Source organism: Musca autumnalis, unplaced genomic scaffold, assembly GCF_047663935.1.
Source record: "Musca autumnalis isolate F117 unplaced genomic scaffold, ASM4766393v1 scaffold_2, whole genome shotgun sequence".
In the NCBI taxonomy this organism is placed as follows: Eukaryota; Metazoa; Arthropoda; class Insecta; order Diptera; family Muscidae; genus Musca; species Musca autumnalis.
The window spans coordinates 110,722,519-110,747,190 of NW_027411755.1; the positions used below are offsets into that span (position 1 = coordinate 110,722,519).

Below are 24,672 nucleotides of genomic sequence, written 5' to 3' on the forward strand. Positions count from 1 at the left end.
GCAGTGACAAAAATTGTAGCACAGGAAAATTTACTGACGACCCCCTCTAAGATGTTTGTTGAGGAGGCCGACGTTCGTGGTCCTTTTGCGATGTTGGCGATAATTCTTTGATTTATCACACACACATGTGCATTAAAACACACGTTTTCTCCAGTCTTCAATAAAAAAAAGATCCGTCACAATAAAAGTGTACTTTTTTATCTAGGTTATTTCAAATACAGGTGTAAACGGGCTTTACTTTTCTCGCACCAAAATCCAAATGAATTCTTTTTTCTTGATTTTGCTGCTTTTATACGACCTAGGGGGACGCGCATTTTCCCTCTTTTCCTAGATTTTTTATATTTTTCTCAAAATTTATTTGTTTTTCTTTGGTACCAGTACTACTAAACCCCATCCTGAAGCAGAGTTGTATTTTTTGTCGCCCGTCTATAATAACGTCGGTGATTTCAAATACAAACCTGATCTTGGCATTATCTTTTTACCTCCAGACAAGCTACTAGCCGTTTTCGGGTTCATTTTGAAATCTGTGGCTGCTAGAGTGTAGACGTGAAAAAAGGTGTTAAGGATTTCTTTTATTTATTTATAACGAGAAGAAAAAAATAAATTTGATAAGCCACGCAACATGCAGTTTTTACACGATATGTTTTTTTTTTTTTAAATATTCATGCATAGCAACTGTCTCTGCACGGCAAAATTTTATTTATGTCTGTTGTTGTTATCGCGTACAAACAAATAAGGTGTTTACCTTTGGTTGTACAGACGAGAATAGAGCGCGTTCTTTTCGAAAAAAATACTTATGTATGCACATAAAACTTTGATGCATTGAAATTTCTGTATGGTTCACACCATGTGTACAAAATTCAGATTTGTAAAAAGTGACAGTGGGTATGCACATATATGTAAAGGTAGAAACACAATGAAATACGCCGCTTTTTCACGCTCAGTTTTATGTAAAAGACTAAAGACCAAGTACTACCTAATTCAAATGAATTAGGCAGTATTTGAGTTAGGTAGTACTTGGCCTTTAATCTTTTACATGAAACTGAGCGTGAAAAAAGTGGCGTATTTCATTCTGTTCACACCTTAAAAAACATACCGTGTAGAAACCTCATAAGTCATATCTGGTAAATGACTAAAAGGGTGTTTACACTATCTATCAATGTCATATAAGCAGTCACTTCTTTTATCCATTCGACATCCTTTATGTTTGTCAAAGTCCATACCACTTTTAGTTTTTGCGTTCACACTAGCATACAATTTCATATGACCACAAAATATAAATCACGCAAAGAGTTATGATTTCAATACATCTTTCGATGCAGTCCACACGGAGTTATGAAAAATGCACTCAGCTCGATACATTTTTGAAGCACTCGCTTAAAGATACCTAGCCAAGCAAGCCAATTTTTTGATCCCTAGAAATGTCGCAGTCTTTTTTTCTGAACACAAGAAAGAGTGTCTAAAATTATAAGAATTTGTTTAAAAAAATAAAGAACTACAAACTAAAGTTACGAACATTGCTGTAATTCACGAGACGCAAATTATTTTTGAAGAGGAGTTGGAGTTTTTTTTTGAAATCTGAACTGCAGCAGGAGCGCGCTCTCTTGTAAAATTCATAGGAAAAGATGTACTCCAGCGGCAATTGTTCTAGTGATCTAACTGCATCCGCGGATGCAAACTTTTTGCAGGGCTCATATGACATTCATAGATAGTGTAAACATCCCTTGGTCGATGGTCAGACTAGCACGATTTCAACATGGCGACGTCAAGTTTGTAGGTCGATAGTCAGACTAGCAAGGTTTCTTGAAACCAATTTAGTTAAAGTTTCTTTTCAAGTTTCGTTAGTGTCCACACACGTTAACGTGAAATTTAAGATTTGTGCGTGTCCTCTTTATTTTACCATTCGCGTTTCTTGTGTTTCTCATACCAATAAAAACAAAACAAACATAAATAAACTAAAAAACAACACAAAATAATTAACATTAATAATTAAATTAATATTAATAGTTAAATTTTCACTATTTCATTAATTAAATGTTTTTATTAAATCTTTTTATGCTTGTTTTGTTGTTAATGATTGCTTGTGAAAATAAAAATTAAAGAAAAAGGAAGAAAAAACTTCAACGAATAACAAGAAGAGACAACAAACACAGAAAACCATGTACATGGGTTTCAATACTTCATACCCCTCGCCTATAAACTTGCAAAGACGTATAGCAATAAAGACCCGAACAAATGCATTTTCCAAAAACATATGCTAATAGTTCCACATTTTGGTTACAGATGGCTACACAACTCACTGGAATTGATAACAGCAATGCCAATCGTTTTTGATTCCCATTTCTCGCGGCAGAAAACATTAACGTCGTGTTTTTTGGCTGAAATTTATTTCTTTTCTTTTTTTATTGTTCATTCAATGAAAAAATCAAAAGCGAATGCCGTCAAACTTGAGTTTTAATGTTTTTCTTGTCAATATTCCAATGAGTAACAGTTTTCGTAGTGAAACCCATCTACATGGTTTTCTGTGTTTGTTGTGTTGCCTCTTCTTGTTAGTGTGTGGACACTAACGAAACTTGAAAAGAAGCTTTAACGAAATTGGTTTCAAGAAACCTTGCTAGTCTGACCATCGACTTACTAGGCGTTTGGTCTTCAAATACAACGCTGATTTACTAACACATGCATACATTTGTCGTTTGTCTCTCAGCTGTACATCAATTTTTCACAAACAGCCGGGTTGACAAATTTTTGACATTTTTGTGAAAAAGAAGTGAGATGATAATTCAAATGTGCTGAAAACAAAAGAATATGTACAAAGCAAAATATGTAAACGAAAAACAAAAAGAAATCGGTGATTTTCATTCATAATTTTACAACTGTTTTCGCAGTTGTCTGGACGCCTACACACAGGCAAGTTGTGGGATTTTGACAATCAATACATGAAGTCAACTGTCCTGTCATTTGTAAACGCAGGGTTAAAGACCAAGTTCGACCTAATTCAAATGTGATTCTGAAATCTTTTTATTAGGTCGAACTTGGTCTTTAGTCTTTTATCAGATATGACTTAAGCAAGCTTGTCATGCTTCTTATTTGTCGAGGCCTTAATACATTAGGTGTGTTCGTTTACTCAAAAATTTCTACAAATTTGTACAAGTCCTGTAACTTCTTGTAATCGACTAAGGTCTTTTGCATTGTACTGTAGAGTAAACGAACAACATCCAGTAACAATTTGCACAAATTTTGAGTAAACGAACAAAACCTGTAAGAAGCTACTACTTTTTACTACGATAACATTTTTTCCTTTATGTTATAGGAAAAAATAGTAAAAATTAGTAGATTCTTGCAATACTGGAACAGACCATTTATTTTACCATGGTTGATAGTTTGCTAGCTCTAGTTGAGCATTTTCATAATTTTCGATCTATAGATCCATCTAACTTGTTTCTCCAAAGACGTATAGCAATAAAGACTCGAACAAATGCATTTTCCAAAAACATATGATAATAGTTTCACATTTTGGTTACAGATGGCTACACAACTCACTGGAATTGATAACAGCAATGTCAATCGCTTTTGATTCCCATTTCTCGCGGCAGAAAACATTAACTTTGTGTTTTGTGGCTAAAATTTGTTTCTTCACTATTTTTTTATTTTTTATTTAATAAAAAAACAAAAGTCAACGCCGTAAAATTTGAGTTTTAATGTTTTTCTTGTCAATATTCCAATGAGTAACAGTTTTCGTTTAACAGAATGTTGCTATGATGTCGTAGCAACATAGGTTAACCCCCTCTACAGTTAATTTTGAACAATTGACTTTTCCTATCTTATAATATTGACATCTTTGGTTTCTCCAAAGATGTCAATATTAGCTGTGTTCCTTTACTTACCTGAGGTTACCATTTTTGCCATTTGTTACCATTTTTAACCTGCAAAGCGTTCCTTAACCCCGAAAAGTGGTAAAACTGGAAGCAATTTTTAAGAGAGTGAGAGGGGAGAGAGAGCGAAAATGGCTTTCTCTTCTACCACAGGCTACCGGCAAAATTTCTGCAGGTAAAAAATGGCAAAACTGATTTTTCGACTTTTGAGTCGAACGCTGACAAAACTAAATAAAAAACTGTGAAATAAAAGACTAAAATTGATTTTTTTATGTTTCTTTTTGACATTGCTGCCACATCTACCATTTTTCCGTTCCTTTACCTTTCTGGTAAAAATGTTCATTAGAGAGCAATTTTGACATTTTTCTCTTTTACCACCCTTACCATTAAAAAAGTAAAGGAACAAAGCTATTATAAGATAGGAAAAGTCAATTGTGAAAAATTAACTGTAGAGGGAGTTAACCTCTGTTGCTACGATATCATAGCAACATTCTGTTAAACGAAAACTGTTATTCATTGGAATATTGACAAGAAAAACATTAAAACTCAAGTTTGACGGCACTCACTTTTGATTTTTTTTATTAAATAAACAATAAAAAAAGTAAAGAAATAAATTTCAGCCACAAAACACAACGTTAATGTTTTCTGCCGCGAGAAATGGGAATCAAAAACGATTGACATTGCTGTTATCAATTCCAGTGAGTTGTGTAGCCATCTGTAACCAAAATATGGTACTATTATCATATGTTTTTGGAAAATGCATTTGTTTGGATCTTTATTGCTATACGTCAAAGACCTAAATACAACAAGATAAGACATTTTTTGCTATCATTCTTCAGTGAATGGCTTTTGAATTTAACATAATGTTATATCACGATATGGTGATATAACATTTTTTTCTTTTATATATTTTTACGTATTTAACCGAATTTACCGATTCAATTGACATAGAATTATTCTTGAATAGATCCTTGAATTCATAAATTTCGTTTCTGATACCACTACATGAAATGTTCCTCCTTGGTTGCGATTTTGAATTAACTGCAACGTGTTAAGGGTAATGTTTCTATACAAAGTTTCGTAAACATTTTTTTGTTGGATGCATTTTGTCTAGTCTTAGTTGTATTTATGTCTTTGTATACGTCTTTGGTTTCTCTTTCTTGCTTCTTCTAAAACAATGATGCACAAAATAATATCTCATGGTTCATACATACGCAACAGCTGCTGCAATTTTACAATTCCGTTTTGACCGTTTTTCTTATGTTTAACAGAAGGGTTGCATTTTTTTGCATTTTTGTAACAAACGTACTTTGTGAACAAAAATGTACTATTCATGTACCAAAACAATTTGAATTACATGTAATAAAACATAAAATTGTGTGTTTTTATTAACTAAAGAGGCTCAAAAATATGTGTGTGGGATTTTAAAATAGATGAATTGGGATGAAAATCAACCATACTGGTAAAAATTCCTCCAAAAATGCGTGATGCAGAATTACCATAATTTCATTGTACATTTTCTACCCATGTTTGCTAATTTTTTTCTACACCTGCAGAATGTGAAAATGAAGGTCAAAACGGAATTGTAAAATTGCAGCAACTGTTGCGTATGTGTGAACCATGAGTATGTGTGACTGTAGTATTTTTGCAAAGACATAAATACAACAAGATAAGACATTTTTTGCTATCATTCATCAGTGAATGGCTTTTGAATTTAACATAATGTTATATTACGATATGGTGATATAACATTTTTTTCTTGTATACATTTTTACGTATTTAACCGAATTTACCGATCCAATTGACATAGAATTATTCTTGAATAGATCCTTGAATTCATAAATTTCGTTTCTGATACCATTACATGAAATGTTCCTCCTTGGTTGCGATTTTGAATTAACTGCAACCTGTTAAGGGTAATGTTTCTATACAAAGTTTCGTAAACATTTTTTTGTTGCGTGCATTTTGTCTAGTCTTATAGGTCATTTAGATATGACTTCATTAGCCGGATTTAGTGCATTATCAGGTTTTATTTGCTAAATCCGGTCAAAATCTACCAGATTTCCTATACAAAAATAAATCCTCTTATTGGGTGGATTTGTTTTAAATCCGGCATAAATCCTCGTATACAACTCTGTTTTTTGCAACATGTTGCTAGAAAATACAAAAAGTTGCAAGATGGCACAAGAAACACGGTAGATGCATGGGTGAATTGCCATTACAAAAATAATTTAAAATGTCAAAATTTGTAAACGATGCGAAAAAAATAAATTTGATTTGATATACAAAGATGATTTTAATCAACCAAGACAAATATTTGCGATGTTTAATCGATAAAATAATTCTTTATTTGCTCATTAGGTAGCATTAGTAGCAGAATGTGCTAAAATTTTCAATATTAAACAATAAATTTGTAATTTGCCGTATATTTTTTGAGACGAGTTCAATTTACAACAACTTCTTCTGACGTTTATAATGTTTGGCGAGGGTTGTGTGAGTTCGAAGCTGTAATTTGAACACGTGCATCATCTTTTACCGTACTGACTTGTGGTACTATGATTTTTCATCGGCTTAGCTCTCGGTCGTCGTGGCGTTCTTAGCAATACGATAATAGGAAGGAAAATACAACCACATTATATAAAAGTTGAAGTACCACTATTGTTGATGGTCGTGGATATGTTTGTAGGAAGTAGCGATGTTTAGGAATCCGGATGTTATTGGACCCCTTTTTACCCCACCCATTGGATGAACCATTGGATTCAATCCCCTATGAGCCTTCTCCGTTTAATCTTGGAAAGGCTCCCATAAATGTCATGGCTTACCTTCGCTTCTGCCTGCTTTGATTAATTAAAACACATTACTATGTTTCGTTTAATTCAGAACTCAACTATAATATAACATCGAATCTCTTAAATTATTGTTACAGTAGTTTTAGAAAATCGTAAGAAAATCGTACTAGCACACGTTGAATATACACATGGCAATGGGCGGTACTGCAGTAGGTAACTGTGCTGAATTCTCTGATGAAGGTAGACTGTACTGTGTGATGTTGACTGTACTGGCGTGCCGTAATCTAGGTATAGGAATTCAGGCTACTGCCTGATATGAGTTCCCGAGGTCTGGCGAGTTACCATACTCCTACTGCCGGCTCGGGACTGGATCGTAATAGCACCCCCCGATTTGCAATACCCGAATATCTAGGGTTTCTTGGTGACATAAGATGATTCTTGCACAAAAGACCGGTACATTAGTTCCAGGAAAGTTTATTAAATCGAGAAGAATTAACACAAAGGTTAAGGCTGTGCTAACGATTGAGTGTTAATAATACCTATGCACGATCACTTTTAGTTATCAAATAAACATCACTGTCCGAGAAATCTTTCACAACGGGCTTCTAGTTAAATGTTTCGATTCAGATAACCGGTAAATTTTATTTATAGTCACCACCGTAAAATGTATACTTTTCGAGCTTACTTCGATTACTGATACTTCAAGACTGACTCTCCTCGAACAAAAAAACTCTTTCCCTCCATGATCATGTGGAATGCTTAAGGGTTGCCTACTTGGCTAGAATCTTCATAAATCAGCTGTCCAGGGTTCACCAAAGTTCACTTAAGAAAACGGTCCGCTCTCCTGACAGGGTGACATTACAAACCTGATCAGTTCCCGTAGGCCTGACAAAGGGTAACTGAATCAGGAACTCACAGATAAGGATTTACAACATAAGGCCGTAAAATAACTCAACGATTTCTGGTAAACTGCGACCAGTCCTGAACTCGACTTCATCTATTGAAGATCCTTGGCGTGATATACTCCAATGGGTTGGCCATTCATGCTCTCTAACTCATACAGACTATTCCCAACTCTCCTTACGACCCTGCATTTTACTATTTTTTTTGTCCAATTTAACGTTATAATGTTTCGAGGCGTCACTTAAGGCAAAGTTTCGTCGTAAAATTTCCTGACCTGGACGGAACTGGACAGTTCTTGACCTTAAGTTATACCTAGAAGCATTTTTTTCATATGTAGTGTGTAAATTGTTCTTAATGGTGTTTCTCAGAATCTCTAATATTTTACTTTTTGGCAAGATATCCATTTCCCCTTCTTCTAAGGTTCCTAACTTCTTTGCCATATCATATATACTTTCATGAGTTATCATGTGAAGCCCAAATAATGAGAAAAATGGAGAGAATTTGGTGGACGAATGTACGGTTGACCTTAAAGAGCATTCCACAGCTGACAAATGACGATCCCAATCCTTTTGTTCGGAGTCAACATAAGAACGAATTGCCGAAATTATGGAGCGGTTTACTCTCTCGGAAGCGTTTGCTTGCGGAGAGTAAACTGCATTCCTAAGGTGTTTGCATCCATACCTGGTTAAGAAGGATTGAAACTCCGTCGAGAGAAACTGTCTTCCATTGTCGGAGTGGATTACCTGAGGTACCCCAAATTTATGGAAAAGCTCGCTTTCTAAATACCTGATTACGCTCTTAGATGTCGCATTCCGCATTGCTTTTAAAAGGACAAACTTTGTTAAATGGTCCAATACTACAAATATTGTTGTATTCCCATTACGACATTTAGGAAAAGGTCCTAAAAAATCTATGTAAACTTTTTGCCAAGGTCGGTCCGTTGTCGTTTCCGAACCCATCTCCGGCCGTAATACCTTGTTAGGGGCCTTGATCTCTCGGCAAAGCACGCATTTGTTTATATAGTCCTTAACCTGTAGGGCCATTTTAGGCCAGTAAAAATACATCTTTAAGGCTGAAATTGTTTTACCTATGCCACAATGCGATTTAATGGTTGGTGCATGAGCGTTTTCTATTAAAGATTCTGTAAGACTGCTAGGTATCCATAATTTCCAAGTGAAACTTTCATGGACCGAATTCCCATCTGATGGTAAAGTTTTCTTATACACATAAGAATCTTGGATTTTCAAGTCCGACAATCTTTCGTTATTTTCTAGAATATATTGGCGAAGTTGTGTATATTCTTCGTTATTGAAATCTGAAGAGTTCATATCGATTATTGGCTTTTCGTTTACAAACGCATTCAGCTCATCTAGATGAAGTCGGGACAGTGTATCCGCCACTACGTTCTGACTCCCTTTACGGTGTTCGATCTGGAATTGGTACGATTGAAGCTTAAGGCTCCAACGCGCCAATCGTCCACTTAAATCTGTTTGCCCCATGAGCCATTTTAACTAGGCGTTTACACCAGACAGTTTGTCTTCAAATGCAACTCTGATTTACTAACACATACATACATTTGTCGGCTGTCTTCCAGCTGTCCATCATTTTTTCACAGACAGCCGGGTTAACAAATTTTTGACATTTTTGTGAAAAAGAAGTGAGATTATAATTCAAAAGTGCTGAAAACAAAAGAATATGTACAAAAACAAAACATGTGAACGGAAAACGAAAAGAAATCGATGATTTTCATTAACAATTTTACAACTGTTTTTGCAGTTGTCTGGACGCCTACGTCACACAGGCAAGTTTTGGGTTTTTGGCAATCAATACATGAACTCAACTGTCCTGTCATGTGTAAATGCAGGGTAAGGCACTATGGTCTGTCACTACCGTAAATGGCATTATATGCTGTTTATATTAGAGCTTTTTGCAGGGTTAACCTTCTTTGAGAGGATTTGTTTGAAATATAAGCAAAGGAATTGACATTTAAAACCCAGTCGGTTTGTTAAATCCGGTTGTATATAAACGGGGTATTAGCTCTATATATGGTCGGAATTTTTTTAGCGCACTTATTACAGCGAGGCTTTCACGCTCTGTCACCGCGTAATTTTGTTGAGCTTTTGTCAATTTGGCTGAATGAAAGGCAATTGGGTGTTCGAGGCCATTCTCATCCAATTGGTATAATACCGCGCCTACTCCCAGATTCGACACATCACATTGGACAAAGAATTGCTTCGTAAAATTTGGATGGGTTAACGCCGGGCTAGTTGTTAGTGCCTTCTTAAGTCGTTCAAAAGCCTGAACATCGTCCTCTCCAAAAGTGAAGGTTTTGCTTTTCCGCAACGTATTAGTGAGGGGTGCAGATATAGCTGAATAATCTTGGATAAATCTTCTAAACCAAGACGTGAGACCAAGGAAACGCCGCACATCGCGAACGGTTTTAGGAATTGGAATCTTTGTGATACCTTCAACTTTTTCTGGGTCAACCCTAAGTTTCCCTCCACCAACAATATACCCTAAATACCTGAGTTGTTGACGACAGAATTTCGCTTTCCTTAGGTTGATTGTAAGTTTCGCTGCTGTCAACAAATCTCCGACCCGACGCAAAAGCAACAGGTGGTTATCGAAATTGGAGGACACGATCAGCAAATCATCTAGGTACACGAATACCTGCTGCCGCAGCTCCGAGGGGACCACCTTATCCATCAACCGACATAACCGCTGGGCTGCGTTACATAGCCCAAACGGCATGACGGTGAATTGGTAATGCGGTCGCCCCGGAACCGTGAAAGCTGTCTTCGGCATACTCTCCCTCGAAAGAGGGATTTTCCAAAACCAGGGTTTCGGAGTTGAGGTATTTTTGGCTCGACTCCGACTCCAGACGAGTTTTTTTCACGACTCCGGCTCCGACTCCGGCTCGACTCCGAGAGTAAAATCCTATACCACTAAAAATGAATAAAATTTGCACAAATTGTTAACTTTTTCCTATATTTTGGCCTACATAGGCTAATGTGTTAGTTTTTCCTTACAATTCATTATAGTCCGGTCAAAATAGACATTGAAATAGCAAAAATTCCCACAAAGCTGCATTTTGGTGGAAAGCTAGGGTTTGCTATTAGAAACAACGTCATAAAAGTCCCCATCGATCTCATGTGTGCAAAAAAAATTATTCGGAGTCCAAGGTCAAAATTTAAGGGTTTTTAGGTTTTCGGATTTATTTTTGGAAAAGTGACTAAAGTAAATATTGTAGACAGAAAAATTATCTACAAGTTTGACCCTTATAATTTTTTTCTTAGAAGGAACCATTCTAGAGATATAGCTGTTCTAAAAAACACATGATTTTTATGCACTTATAAGGGTAATATGCAAATATTCAGACGAACCGGCTAAAATAAGCGAAGTAATCGGGTCTGTCCCCCCAAAAATATATATTTTCTTGAAGAGCGAAATTATAGCTATCTTCTAAAAAAAATTCCAACAAAATCGGAGTGTGTTTAGTAGAGTTATTCAATGTTAGAGTCATTTTATGCAAAAATAGCCCATTTAACCCACATGTATAATCGAAAGCCCAACGGGAACGACCCCAACGAAAACTCTCCGATTTTTTTAAGTTTTGTCCGAAGGTAGGGTTTGTTGCGCTGATTACGGAAATGTATAATTTTCAACGGTTGCGGATCCGGTTCGCCGGTTATTCGACCAGAACGGCCAAATTTAAAAACCGGGTTAGACCCGGTTCTACTGAACCGATTACTGCAAAGTGGATTTCGTTTGAAAGCTTACGGAAGTATCTAACACATAGTGTCGTTACTTTAACCGGTTGGCCTCATAATGTACTTACGCGGCTAATTTTTTATTTGACTTTTAGATCGAGATATCTCGAAAATGGTAAGTCTTTTTAAAGAATTATAAAGACCAATCTGGTAGACAATTATTGAACCTACAACTTTTACTTTAGCGGGCTTTTGCTATGTATTACCGTTTTTGAGAAAAATTAAAAAAAAACTGAATAATGCCTCCAAAAATGACCTTTGACCCTGAATAACTTGTTTTGCACACATGGGATCGACGGGGACTTTTAGGACGTTCCCACAAAGCACCAAAATTCAGCTTTGTGGGAATTTTTGCTATTTCCCCCTTATACGCATGTCTATTTTGACCGGACTATTATAAAAGACATTCGTTTGAATACATTTGAACATATCAATATTGTTTCTGCGAATCTTACATTGAAAAATAGCAAAGTTGGAACGTTTTTGTCGGTTATCCTTTTTTGCACGAGTATATTCTGGACGGAATTCTTCCGCGTCAGAATATCGTTAAGCTTTCAAAATAAGTGAAAATGAAGGAGCAATACAAATCATAAGGACTACATGCAAAACAATTATAGACAATTCATTACCAATTTTCAAACTGGATGTAAGCCAACATTTTAGTGTGCTTAGCCTCAAAAGGAATATCTAGGGTTTCTTGGTGACATAAGATGATTCTTGCACAAAAGACCGGTACATTAGTTCCAGGAAAGTTTATTAAATCGAGAAGAATTAACACAAAGGTTAAGGCTGTGCTAACGATTGAGTGTTAATAATACCTATGCACGATCACTTTTAGTTATCAAAAAAACATCACTGTCCGAGAAACCTTTCACAACGGGCTTCTAGTTAAATGTTTCGATTCAGATAACCGGTAAATTTTATTTATAGTCACCACCGTAAAATGTATACTTTTCGAGCTTACTTCGATTACTGATACTTCAAGACTGACTCTCCTCGAACAAAAAAACTCTTTCCCTCCATGATCATGTGGAATGCTTAAGGGTTGCCTACTTGGCTAGAATCTTCATAAATCAGCTGTCCAGGGTTCACCAAAGTTCACTTAAGAAAACGGTCCGCTCTCCTGACAGGGTGACATTACAAACCTGATCAGTTCCCGTAGGCCTGACAAAGGGTAACTGAATCAGGAACTCACAGATAAGGATTTACAACATAAGGCCGTAAAATAACTCAACGATTTCTGGTAAACTGCAACCAGTCCTGAACTCGACTTCATCTATTGAAGATCCTTGGCGTGATATACTCCAATGGGTTGGCCATTCATGCTCTCTAACTCATACAGACTATTCCCAACTCTCCTTACGACCCTGCATTTTACTATTTTTTTGTCCAATTTAGCGTTATAATGTTTCGAGGCGTCACTTAAGGCAAAGTTTCGTCGTAAAATTTCCTGACCTGGACGGAACTGGACAGTTCTTGACCTTAAGTTATACCTAGAAGCATTTTTTTCATATGTAGTGTGTAAATTGTTCTTAATGGTGTTTCTCAGAATCTCTAATATTTTACTTTTTGGCAAGATATCCATTTCCCCTTCTTCTAAGGTTCCTAACTTCTTTGCCATATCATATATACTTTCATGAGTTATCATGTGAAGCCCAAATAATGAGAAAAATGGAGAGAATTTGGTGGACGAATGTACGGTTGACCTTAAAGAGCATTCCACAGCTGACAAATGACGATCCCAATCCTTTTGTTCGGAGTCAACATAAGAACGAATTGCCGAAATTATGGAGCGGTTTACTCTCTCGGAAGCGTTTGCTTGCGGAGAGTAAACTGCATTCCTAAGGTGTTTGCATCCATACCTGGTTAAGAAGGATTGAAACTCCGTCGAGAGAAACTGTCTTCCATTGTCGGAGTGGATTACCTGAGGTACCCCAAATTTATGGAAAAGCTCGCTTTCTAAATACCTGATTACGCTCTTAGATGTCGCATTCCGCATTGCTTTTAAAAGGACAAACTTTGTTAAATGGTCCAATACTACAAATATTGTTGTATTCCCATTACGACATTTAGGAAAAGGTCCTAAAAAATCTATGTAAACTTTTTGCCAAGGTCGGTCCGTTGTCGTTTCCGAACCCATCTCCGGCCGTAATACCTTGTTAGGGGCCTTGATCTCTCGGCAAAGCACGCATTTGTTTATATAGTCCTTAACCTGTAGGGCCATTTTAGGCCAGTAAAAATACATCTTTAAGGCTGAAATTGTTTTACCTATGCCACAATGCGATTTAATGGTTGGTGCATGAGCGTTTTCTATTAAAGATTCTGTAAGACTGCTAGGTATCCATAATTTCCAAGTGAAACTTTCATGGACCGAATTCCCATCTGATGGTAAAGTTTTCTTATACACATAAGAATCTTGGATTTTCAAGTCCGACAATCTTTCGTTATTTTCTAGAATATATTGGCGAAGTTGTGTATATTCTTCGTTATTGAAATCTGAAGAGTTCATATCGATTATTGGCTTTTCGTTTACAAACGCATTCAGCTCATCTAGATGAAGTCGGGACAGTGTATCCGCCACTACGTTCTGACTCCCTTTACGGTGTTCGATCTGGAATTGGTACGATTGAAGCTTAAGGCTCCAACGCGCCAATCGTCCACTTAAATCTGTTTGCCCCATGAGCCATTTTAACTAGGCGTTTACACCAGACAGTTTGTCTTCAAATGCAACTCTGATTTACTAACACATACATACATTTGTCGGCTGTCTTCCAGCTGTCCATCATTTTTTCACAGACAGCCGGGTTAACAAATTTTTGACATTTTTGTGAAAAAGAAGTGAGATTATAATTCAAAAGTGCTGAAAACAAAAGAATATGTACAAAAACAAAACATGTGAACGGAAAACGAAAAGAAATCGATGATTTTCATTAACAATTTTACAACTGTTTTTGCAGTTGTCTGGACGCCTACGTCACACAGGCAAGTTTTGGGTTTTTGGCAATCAATACATGAACTCAACTGTCCTGTCATGTGTAAATGCAGGGTAAGGCACTATGGTCTGTCACTACCGTAAATGGCATTATATGCTGTTTATATTAGAGCTTTTTGCAGGGTTAACCTTCTTTGAGAGGATTTGTTTGAAATATAAGCAAAGGAATTGACATTTAAAACCCAGTCGGTTTGTTAAATCCGGTTGTATATAAACGGGGTATTAGCTCTATATATGGTCGGAATTTTTTTAGCGCACTTATTACAGCGAGGCTTTCACGCTCTGTCACCGCGTAATTTTGTTGAGCTTTTGTCAATTTGGCTGAATGAAAGGCAATTGGGTGTTCGAGGCCATTCTCATCCAATTGGTATAATACCGCGCCTACTCCCAGATTCGACACATCACATTGGACAAAGAATTGCTTCGTAAAATTTGGATGGGTTAACGCCGGGCTAGTTGTTAGTGCCTTCTTAAGTCGTTCAAAAGCCTGAACATCGTCCTCTCCAAAAGTGAAGGTTTTGCTTTTCCGCAACGTATTAGTGAGGGGTGCAGATATAGCTGAATAATCTTGGATAAATCTTCTAAACCAAGACGTGAGACCAAGGAAACGCCGCACATCGCGAACGGTTTTAGGAATTGGAATCTTTGTGATACCTTCAACTTTTTCTGGGTCAACCCTAAGTTTCCCTCCACCAACAATATACCCTAAATACCTGAGTTGTTGACGACAGAATTTCGCTTTCCTTAGGTTGATTGTAAGTTTCGCTGCTGTCAACAAATCTCCGACCCGACGCAAAAGCAACAGGTGGTTATCGAAATTGGAGGACACGATCAGCAAATCATCTAGGTACACGAATACCTGCTGCCGCAGCTCCGAGGGGACCACCTTATCCATCAACCGACATAACCGCTGGGCTGCGTTACATAGCCCAAACGGCATGACGGTGAATTGGTAATGCGGTCGCCCCGGAACCGTGAAAGCTGTCTTCGGCATACTCTCCCTCGAAAGAGGGATTTGCCAAAACCAGGGTTTCGGAGTTGAGGTATTTTTGGCTCGACTCCGACTCCAGACGAGTTTTTTTCACGACTCCGGCTCCGACTCCGGCTCGACTCCGAGAGTAAAATCCTATACCACTAAAAATGAATAAAATTTGCACAAATTGTTAACTTTTTCCTATATTTTGGCCTACATAGGCTAATGTGTTAGTTTTTCCTTACAATTCATTATAGTCCGGTCAAAATAGACATTGAAATAGCAAAAATTCCCACAAAGCTGCATTTTGGTGGAAAGCTAGGGTTTGCTATTAGAAACAACGTCATAAAAGTCCCCATCGATCTCATGTGTGCAAAAAAAAATTATTCGGAGTCCAAGGTCAAAATTTAAGGGTTTTTAGGTTTTCGGATTTATTTTTGGAAAAGTGACTAAAGTAAATATTGTAGACAGAAAAATTATCTACAAGTTTGACCCTTATAATTTTTTTCTTAGAAGGAACCATTCTAGAGATATAGCTGTTCTAAAAAACACATGATTTTTATGCACTTATAAGGGTAATATGCAAATATTCAGACGAACCGGCTAAAATAAGCGAAGTAATCGGGTCTGTCCCCCCAAAAATATATATTTTCTTGAAGAGCGAAATTATAGCTATCTTCTAAAAAAAATTCCAACAAAATCGGAGTGTGTTTAGTAGAGTTATTCAATGTTAGAGTCATTTTATGCAAAAATAGCCCATTTAACCCACATGTATAATCGAAAGCCCAACGGGAACGACCCCAACGAAAACTCTCCGATTTTTTTAAGTTTTGTCCGAAGGTAGGGTTTGTTGCGCTGATTACGGAAATGTATAATTTTCAACGGTTGCGGATCCGGTTCGCCGGTTATTCGACCAGAACGGCCAAATTTAAAAACCGGGTTAGACCCGGTTCTACTGAACCGATTACTGCAAAGTGGATTTTGTTTGAAAGCTTACGGAAGTATCTAACACATAGTGTCGTTACTTTAACCGGTTGGCCTCATAATGTACTTACGCGGCTAATTTTTTATTTGACTTTTAGATCGAGATATCTCGAAAATGGTAAGTCTTTTTAAAGAATTATAAAGACCAATCTGGTAGACAATTATTGAACCTACAACTTTTACTTTAGCGGGCTTTTGCTATGTATTACCGTTTTTGAGAAAAATTAAAAAAAACTGAATAATGCCTCCAAAAATGACCTTTGACCCTGAATAACTTGTTTTGCACACATGGGATCGACGGGGACTTTTAGGACGTTGCTTCTAATGACCAACCCTAGCTCTCCACCAAAATTCAGCTTTGTGGGAATTTTTGCTATTTCCCCCTTATACGCATGTCTATTTTGACCGGACTATTATAAAAGACATTCGTTTGAATACATTTGAACATATCAATATTGTTTCTGCGAATCTTACATTGAAAAATAGCAAAGTTAGAACGTTTTTGTCGGTTATCCTTTTTTGCACGAGTATATTCTGGACGGAATTCTTCCGCGTCAGAATATCGTTAAGCTTTCAAAATAAGTGAAAATGAAGGAGCAATACAAATCATAAGGACTACATGCAAAACAATTATAGACAATTCATTACCAATTTTCAAACTGGATGTAAGCCAACATTTTAGTGTGCTTAGCCTCAAAAGGAGACTCCCAGTTGTAAAGCTCAATAACAGTAATTTGTCTTGATTTTTTCCGAGAAAACTACGTAACTTTTTGGCAGTTTTGTTTTCTTCATCTGAAAGAGAAAAATATTACGAAGTTTTGAGGCCGTCTACGAAACCCCGTTTTTATTAAAGCATTGTGGGGTGCCAACTTTAGCTCGAAAACGAATAAACCAATTGTCATATATTTTTGTGGCCGATTTCGAGAAAAACACAGTTTATGCTGCAAACAAAATAAAATAAATTGTTCCAATCCAACGCTCACACTAAGGCAATATTGTTCCGATCGACTTAAAAATTTGACTACCTATTCTATGATATTTATACATTCTACTTTTTTCTGAAATTTATACACATTTTGAACATTGGTGTGGAAATATTTGAGATATAGTGTGTATTCTACCCAGCACGTGGGCAGATGGAAGTTTTCGGGAACTGAAAAATTAGCATACGATGAGATTTCGTGCATGAAAATATTCTACAAAAATGTTGCTAGGAAAATTTTATGTAGGGTCGGTCCACTAGGACATAAAATCGATATTGCCATGTGTTCACTTCTTTATCACTTTTACCCGATCCTTTCTCATGAAAACTATGATTATATATGTCATTGAATTTCGTATATGATTGTGTAGAAAACTCGGATACACATGAACTATATCTGTTCATAGCGGACAGATCCGCTTATTTGAATGTCTACATCTAAAGTCCTCATCGAGTATATAGAAAGATGACAAGTCATCTAAAAATGATGAAACAATGTCTCCAAACTGAGATATAAAGCTATTTTCTCAATGATGGATGGGGGTCAATGAAAAAATTCATTATGTCATAAGTCAGAAATTTCAGCTATGGGATCCTTTGGGGTTCTCAATTGGGGCTTTCATTCCGAAAAGGAATTTTTCCACCCCTATATCTTGAATTCTATTTTGTGCCACAGGGTATTCAGTAAGATTTCCCTTAGAGACCACACTGTCTTTAATAGAAGACAAGGATGACTTGTCATAAAACACTGGATGAGAATACCAATAGACCTTTGTGAGAAGAGAAGTAAGACTTCTGACGAAAGAGGTTACAGGTCCAATCTTAATTCGATTGTCATAGAGCATTACTTTTGTTTGCAAAAATGTAAAGAATCCATTGGATCAACAAAATAGGGATGAATAGACTACACTTCAGAGGATAATATAACGTGGAAAAAATTTTGCCCGGAGTCGGAGTCGAGTTATTTTTTTCGACTCAGACTCCGACTCCAGCAAAATTGCTCGACTCCGACTCCGAAACCCTGGCCAAAACGCGTCCTTCAAATCGATACTAGATATATAATAGGTATCTTGCAATCGTCCAAGAAGAGCGTCGATGAAAGGGAGCGGGTATGCATCTTTCACTGTCTTTTCATTCAGCCTACGAGCATCAAGACACAGACGATTTTTCTCTCCCCGTCTCACAAGTGTAACAGGAGAGTTCCATGGACTTTGACTGTGCTCGATAACGCCCAAGCTCAGCATACGGTCCAATTCTGTGTACATTAATGCCTCCACTGCCGGGGATACAGGGTAGTGTCGTTGCTTTATAGGTACAGCGTCGCCTGTATCTATCACATGCTCTTCCATGGTGGTTTTTCCTAATCCGTGTTGATCGTAATCTAAGAAATGCATTTTAGCCTCGTCGAGCTTTATCGTTTGCTCTTTACTTAACAAATGTAAGTCTGGGTCTATTTGTTCTGTGGTAACTGAAAGACTATTTATTAAAGCTGGGGCGATGTTAAACGCTCTCCAGAAGTCCACCCCACAATACATGTCATTTTCCAGCCCTGGAATAAGGTAGACTTCTAGTTTATGAGTTTGTCCTTCATATCCTAATTTTACTTGAATTTTGGAATTTGTTGCCCATTGGCTGTGCCAATGGTACATTTATAAACTGGAATGACTGGCAGGATCAACTCATTCACCAATGATTCACAATTCCTTCCGAGACAGGTCACCGTTGCCCCACTGTCGAAAAGAGCTACAGCATCTTTATTATTTACTTTGATGGTTCGAAAGGGTCTAGGATCTGATGCGCTAACAACGGCACTAATACGAGCTGATGAAATAGTTTTCCTCACTTCTTTTCTTTTTTTAAACCGTGCTCTAGTCTTAAGGATTCGCTTGGAAACTGTTGTCGGTACTAGTTCAGTATCAAAGATTTTTTTCCGCGTCCTTATATAGTTCTCCAAGCGACAATGGAATGGTAAGGTTATGTTGGGTTTTGTACAGTGTTCAGGCGTTATAACATTGGAGGTAATACGGGTTTTTGTTGCAAGTAAATCAGACGTACTAACATTCTTATCGGAAATTGAGGTGTGGGATTTCTTTATTAGGTTTGGGTCGAACGTGATTCCCCACTGGTCGCGTTCGCCTGTCTGTTTCCCGATCTGCAGTTGCTACATTGGGGTAAAGTAACACCTTGTGCTCCACATCGGAAACAAAAATAGGTTCTCTGTGCTGAGGTGCATTGTTTAAAATTGTGACCACAGGTTCCACAATTCCAACATGCATTTGAATTTCTATTTATTGCTTGCCTATGATTAGACTTTAAACTAAGTTGTTCTATTTTACTTTCAATTTCAACTTCACTTTCCGGATAAATTTCGTTAACACTGCGAATTGGCGGATTCGATCTTGGTCTTTGCTGAAACTCACGCTCCAAAAAATCTTCCGCCTTTCGACACTCATTCCTAAGATTCTCTACCGAATAAATTTGCGTGCCAAAGATAAGATGGGCAAGCTTTGGTTTTAAACCAGCTTTTATTATATCTACAATTTCATAGTCCGGTAACGGTTCCCTTAATTGTGTTCTAAGGCTGGTTATTGCATCAATCATTAACCGCCTTTATAATTTTTTATTATTTTTATTACTGTTTGTGAAAGCTAAACCCGAACTTATAAATACTACGAAGATTGTATAAATCTACTATATCAAAGAGTAAGAAACGAAAGTTTGTAAGCCATGACAATATCATCGTATACTCCAACATACAAACGCAGTTACAACGTATGGTGTCTGAAATAAAGGAACGCTTTTCGAGTAAAAAGTTGTAAAACTTGAAGATTCTTGCACGTAAAGGAACAGAGCTATAACCATCATTCAATTGCCATAATTTATACCCACGCGGTTGTAAAACTGATTTACGTTGAAGTTCAGGACAATCGACATATTTTTAAAATCAAAAACACATTCTACTAAAACGTAGCTCTCTATGACGATATTCTACTACACCATATAGGCCAACGCTTTAGAAGTTGGTAACGGTACGCATTAACACTACGATTTGTCGCAATTAAATCGTCTCATACGAAACATTTTTTTAACTCATACTAAACAAGTGCCAATACGCTGGGCGCCATTTATATAATGTTTGGCGAGGGTTGTGTGGTTCGAAGCTGTAATTTGAACACGTGCATCATCTTTTACCGTACTGACTTGTGGTACTATGATTTTTCATCGGCTTAGCTCTCGGTCGTCGTGGCGTTCTTAGCAATACGATAATAGGAAGGTAAATACAACCATATTATATAAAAGTTGAAGTACCACTATTGTTGATGGTCGTGGATATGTTTGTAGGAAGTAGCGATGTTTAGGAATCCGAATGTTATTGGACCCCTTTTTACCCCACCCATTGGATGAACCATTGGTTCAATCCCCTAAGAGCCTTCTCGGTTTAATCTTGGAAAGGCTCCCATAAATGTCATGGCTTACCTTCGCTTCTGCCTGCTTTGTTTAATTAAAACACATGACTATGTTTCGTTTAATTCAGAACTCAACTATAATATAACATCGAATCTCTTAAATTATTGTTACGGTAGTTTTAGAAAATCGTAAGAAATGAAACAAAAGTACTAATATAAGACAAGTAGTTCTTGTCCCAAAATGAGAGCGGCATGCAAATTAATATCCTATCGTCGAGTTCGATATACAGTGTTGGTCACAGAATTAGCACACCCCGTTGGGGCAAAATTATTTTAGTCAGCTAAGAGTTTTGTTAGGGCAAATTTAAATATTTTCGTAAACAAAATCCTTTTCTATAATGTATTTAACAAATTTAATGATATAAGTGGATAGTATTATCAGTGGTTTTTTGAAAATAAAAGTTTTGTGAAGAAGCCCAAATTATCAAGGGGACATATAATTAGCACACCCTAAGATTTTTAATTTAATTCACTTAATATACAAAAATTAATTTATATTGAAGTTAATTCATATTCAAAATGTGTTGAACAAATCATTTTTTGAAAGAAAAAATAATTTATCACCGGAATCTCAAAATATATCCCAATAGCGGACCATTTTTCCTAATGAACCCTTAAACGTCAGAAAGTCGCCAAAACTTTAAAAACAAATGTGCAATTGGATCTCAAATTATTGGAATTGTTAACGGATTACCGAAATTTAAATATAAAGTACAAAAACTTTTCAAAAAGTGTTTAAAGTCGATGATTCATTCAAGAAAATTTTCGATTTGTATGGGGTTTATAGAAAAAAGATCAATAAAATGCACCCTTATGTGAAGAAGGATAGACTTATAACACCATTTGTAATTCAAAATTACACGTCTGAATAATACCAAGGATCTATCATTACAAAACAGCCAACCAAGCACTAGATGAACACGTAGCACATGGGTATGTTTAATGGTATAACCCCTTTCTGACCATAAAGGATTTTGAGGTTTGCTGAAATTGGTTAAAATCCCTGAAAGTAGGCATATACTATTCAAGATAAATGTTTTCTGGATTATTGATTTTAAATTTAATCGGTTTAAGCTCCGTGAAACATATTTTCTTGCGGTCTCACTAGACTATCTCCCATTTGCCTTTTGTTTAGAAAATTATTGAAATTTGCGTAGGTACCATAGAGATGAACATAGGTTTATCGTGGCATACACCACAACATATCGGTAAAATTCAGTCCAGATGGATAAGTATTTATAAAATCAATAGCTCAAAGCATCATATTCAGGGTTTTTAATGAAAATTTTTATGTCAAACGGACTTTGCAGATGCAAACTGCTGGTGGGTACATCCCACTATTCGCAAATTTACAAAGATGAACAAGAATATGATGTTTTATTTGATGTTCCTTTGAACTATTTGCCTCAATGAACTTGTTTACATGTGAGAAAATCGATAAAAAAAAAACACTAAAAAAATGAAATTTCCATCAGTCCTTGGGACCCAAGGTGTACCCCATATAACTCCCTTCTGACACTGAAATTTCGGAGACTGGTGGAGAGTATAACTAGCAGACTGGAACTTATTCCCAAACGAAAGTTATTTAAAACTGAATATGGACTAAAATATTGAAACTATTCACAATATTAGTGATTCTTTTAAGGTGTGCTAATTACGTGTCCAGTGAATTTAGGACATTTTTTACATTTTTGGAGGTTATACAAATTGACAGTTATGATTCAGTTTCTGTATTGCGTAGTATACTTTAGCATACTACTGAGAATATATTAGTACAAATACTTAATTAAATACAACTACTTTTGAAGGTATTTTTAGGCAAAATAAATGTTGGTAGTGGGGTGTGCTAATTGTGTGATCAACACGTAGGTCGCTGTCGCGCTACTGGTATAGTATGCTTCATAAAAATTTAGCCCTGCACTTTTGAGACAATTACTTTACATTTGAAAAAAAAAATATGTATATAAGTGACAAAGACTTTGGACAAACATATATTGCGCAAAATTGAAATTCAACTAGGAAATTACTTATAAGGAGATATACATAAATAATATTAGTTATAAAAAGGTTTTTATACATATATATAGTTTATTTATAGGAATTCAGGCTACTGCCTGATATGAGTTCCCGAGGTCTGGCGAGTTACCATACTCCTACTACCGGCTCGGGACTGGATCGTAATAGCACCCCCCGATTTGCAATACCCGAATATCTAGGGTTTCTTGGTGACATAAGATGATTCTTGCACAAAAGACCGGTACATTAGTTCCAGGAAAGTTTATTAAATCGAGAAGAATTAACACAAAGGTTAAGCCTGTGCTAACAATTGAGTGTTAATAATATCTATGCACGATCACTTTTAGTTATCAAATAAACATCACTGTCCGAGAAACCTTTCACAACAGGCTTCTAGTTAAATGTTTCGATTCAGATAACCGGTAAATTTTATTTATAGTCACCACCGTAAAATTTATACTTTTCGAGCTTACTTCGATTACATGGCAGAATAAGAAGGTAATCTCATTTGAAAAAACCGTCCTTGAGCTGCCAAATACAACCATGCACTCGAAACAATATGAAAGTTGTTGTTGTTATTGTATGTCAATTACAACAAAGCAACATATTGTTTGTTTACGTTTTATATATATATATTTTTATTGGAATAAATATTTTAATATTTCGCGAGAATGTGTGAAAAGTTTACTTTTTTGGTATTCTATTGGTTCATAGAGAACGTTTCTGCGGCTGGAGAATAATATAAGTTCGTATTTTTTAGGTTTCTCGGTCCTCTCAACGTACAAAGAGTTCCAACTTGAATGTTATTGCATTGTTTTTCGTGGAAGGAAAAGACAAATCACGGAAAAGAGTATTTAAATGCCAACAATGTTCAAGGTTTCTATGTATTCACCCTGATCTCGGCAACAATATCTCCACACGCACACGGTAACTAGAGTTAGCCTTATTGCTGCCAGGGAAAAAGCCGGTAAGTAAATGTTTGGAGCGAAGGTGAATGGGTTTATATTTTGATATTGAATGTGTGCTGTTTGTTACAGGTCACCAAATCTCTGTCGAATCATGGAACACTGGTAGTGCTGTGGCATGGATTCCTCATGTCCGAGGTTGCGGTTTTCATCGCTCTGGTCAGGTGCTTTTGGTAACACGTGCTGTGATGGTCGCCTCTACTAAGACTTTTCGCAGTTGGAACAGGAAGATCAATATAACCAACGCCGATACGATCTATCTACCTATTTAATTGATGGCGTGTATGAATTTCCTTTGTAAAAAAGTTGCAAAAGACCAAACAGGCTGTTTTCCACAGGCGCTTGAAGATCTGAACTGACATCCAAAAGGTGTACAGATCCCAACAACTCCGTGTTGGTCACGGTAATCGAATATCACAAAGATGAAGGTTTTCTTGCAAATATAGTTCCACCTTGAGGAAGGAATTGGCTAAGAACCACTTTGCTGTTGCTACCACTAATGCTGCTGCCAACCGCGCTAAAACACTATAGAACACGTGAAGCTAGAAAGAAGAACGACGCCGCTGCCCCCCAAGATGTAAACTTTTGAAATCTTATAAAATCTGTGTAATGTATTCTTTTTGTTCTACAAAATATATAATATTTAAGAATGTGTATATAAAACCAACTTAAGGAAACCGACATCTACATATCGTCAACTGAAATGCCCAAAGACGTAACCCTCAACGTAACCCTTTGAGGGTTACGTCTTTCGTCATTTCAGGTGACGATATGTATGTTTTGTCTTTACAAAAATAAAAATTTCCCAAGGAAAAAATATAAATGTTGTAGTCATGTATCATGTCAATGTATAGGGAATCATTTCAATATTCATCGTGCCAAACATCCATTTTAGTGTCACCGTATGATTGTTTGAGATTTGGATCATTATGTCAGGAAGCAATGACTTGCCCATGTTT

At 36.5% G+C, this 24,672-nt stretch overlaps 1 protein-coding gene across 1 annotated transcript in view; it reads right to left on the reverse strand.

Annotated features, from left to right (window-relative positions):
• The window catches only part of AstCC (Allatostatin double C), a 121,974-nt gene that overhangs the window by 90,711 nt on the left and 6,591 nt on the right, over positions 1 to 24,672 (reverse strand). The gene's annotated exons all lie outside the window — the stretch shown is intronic.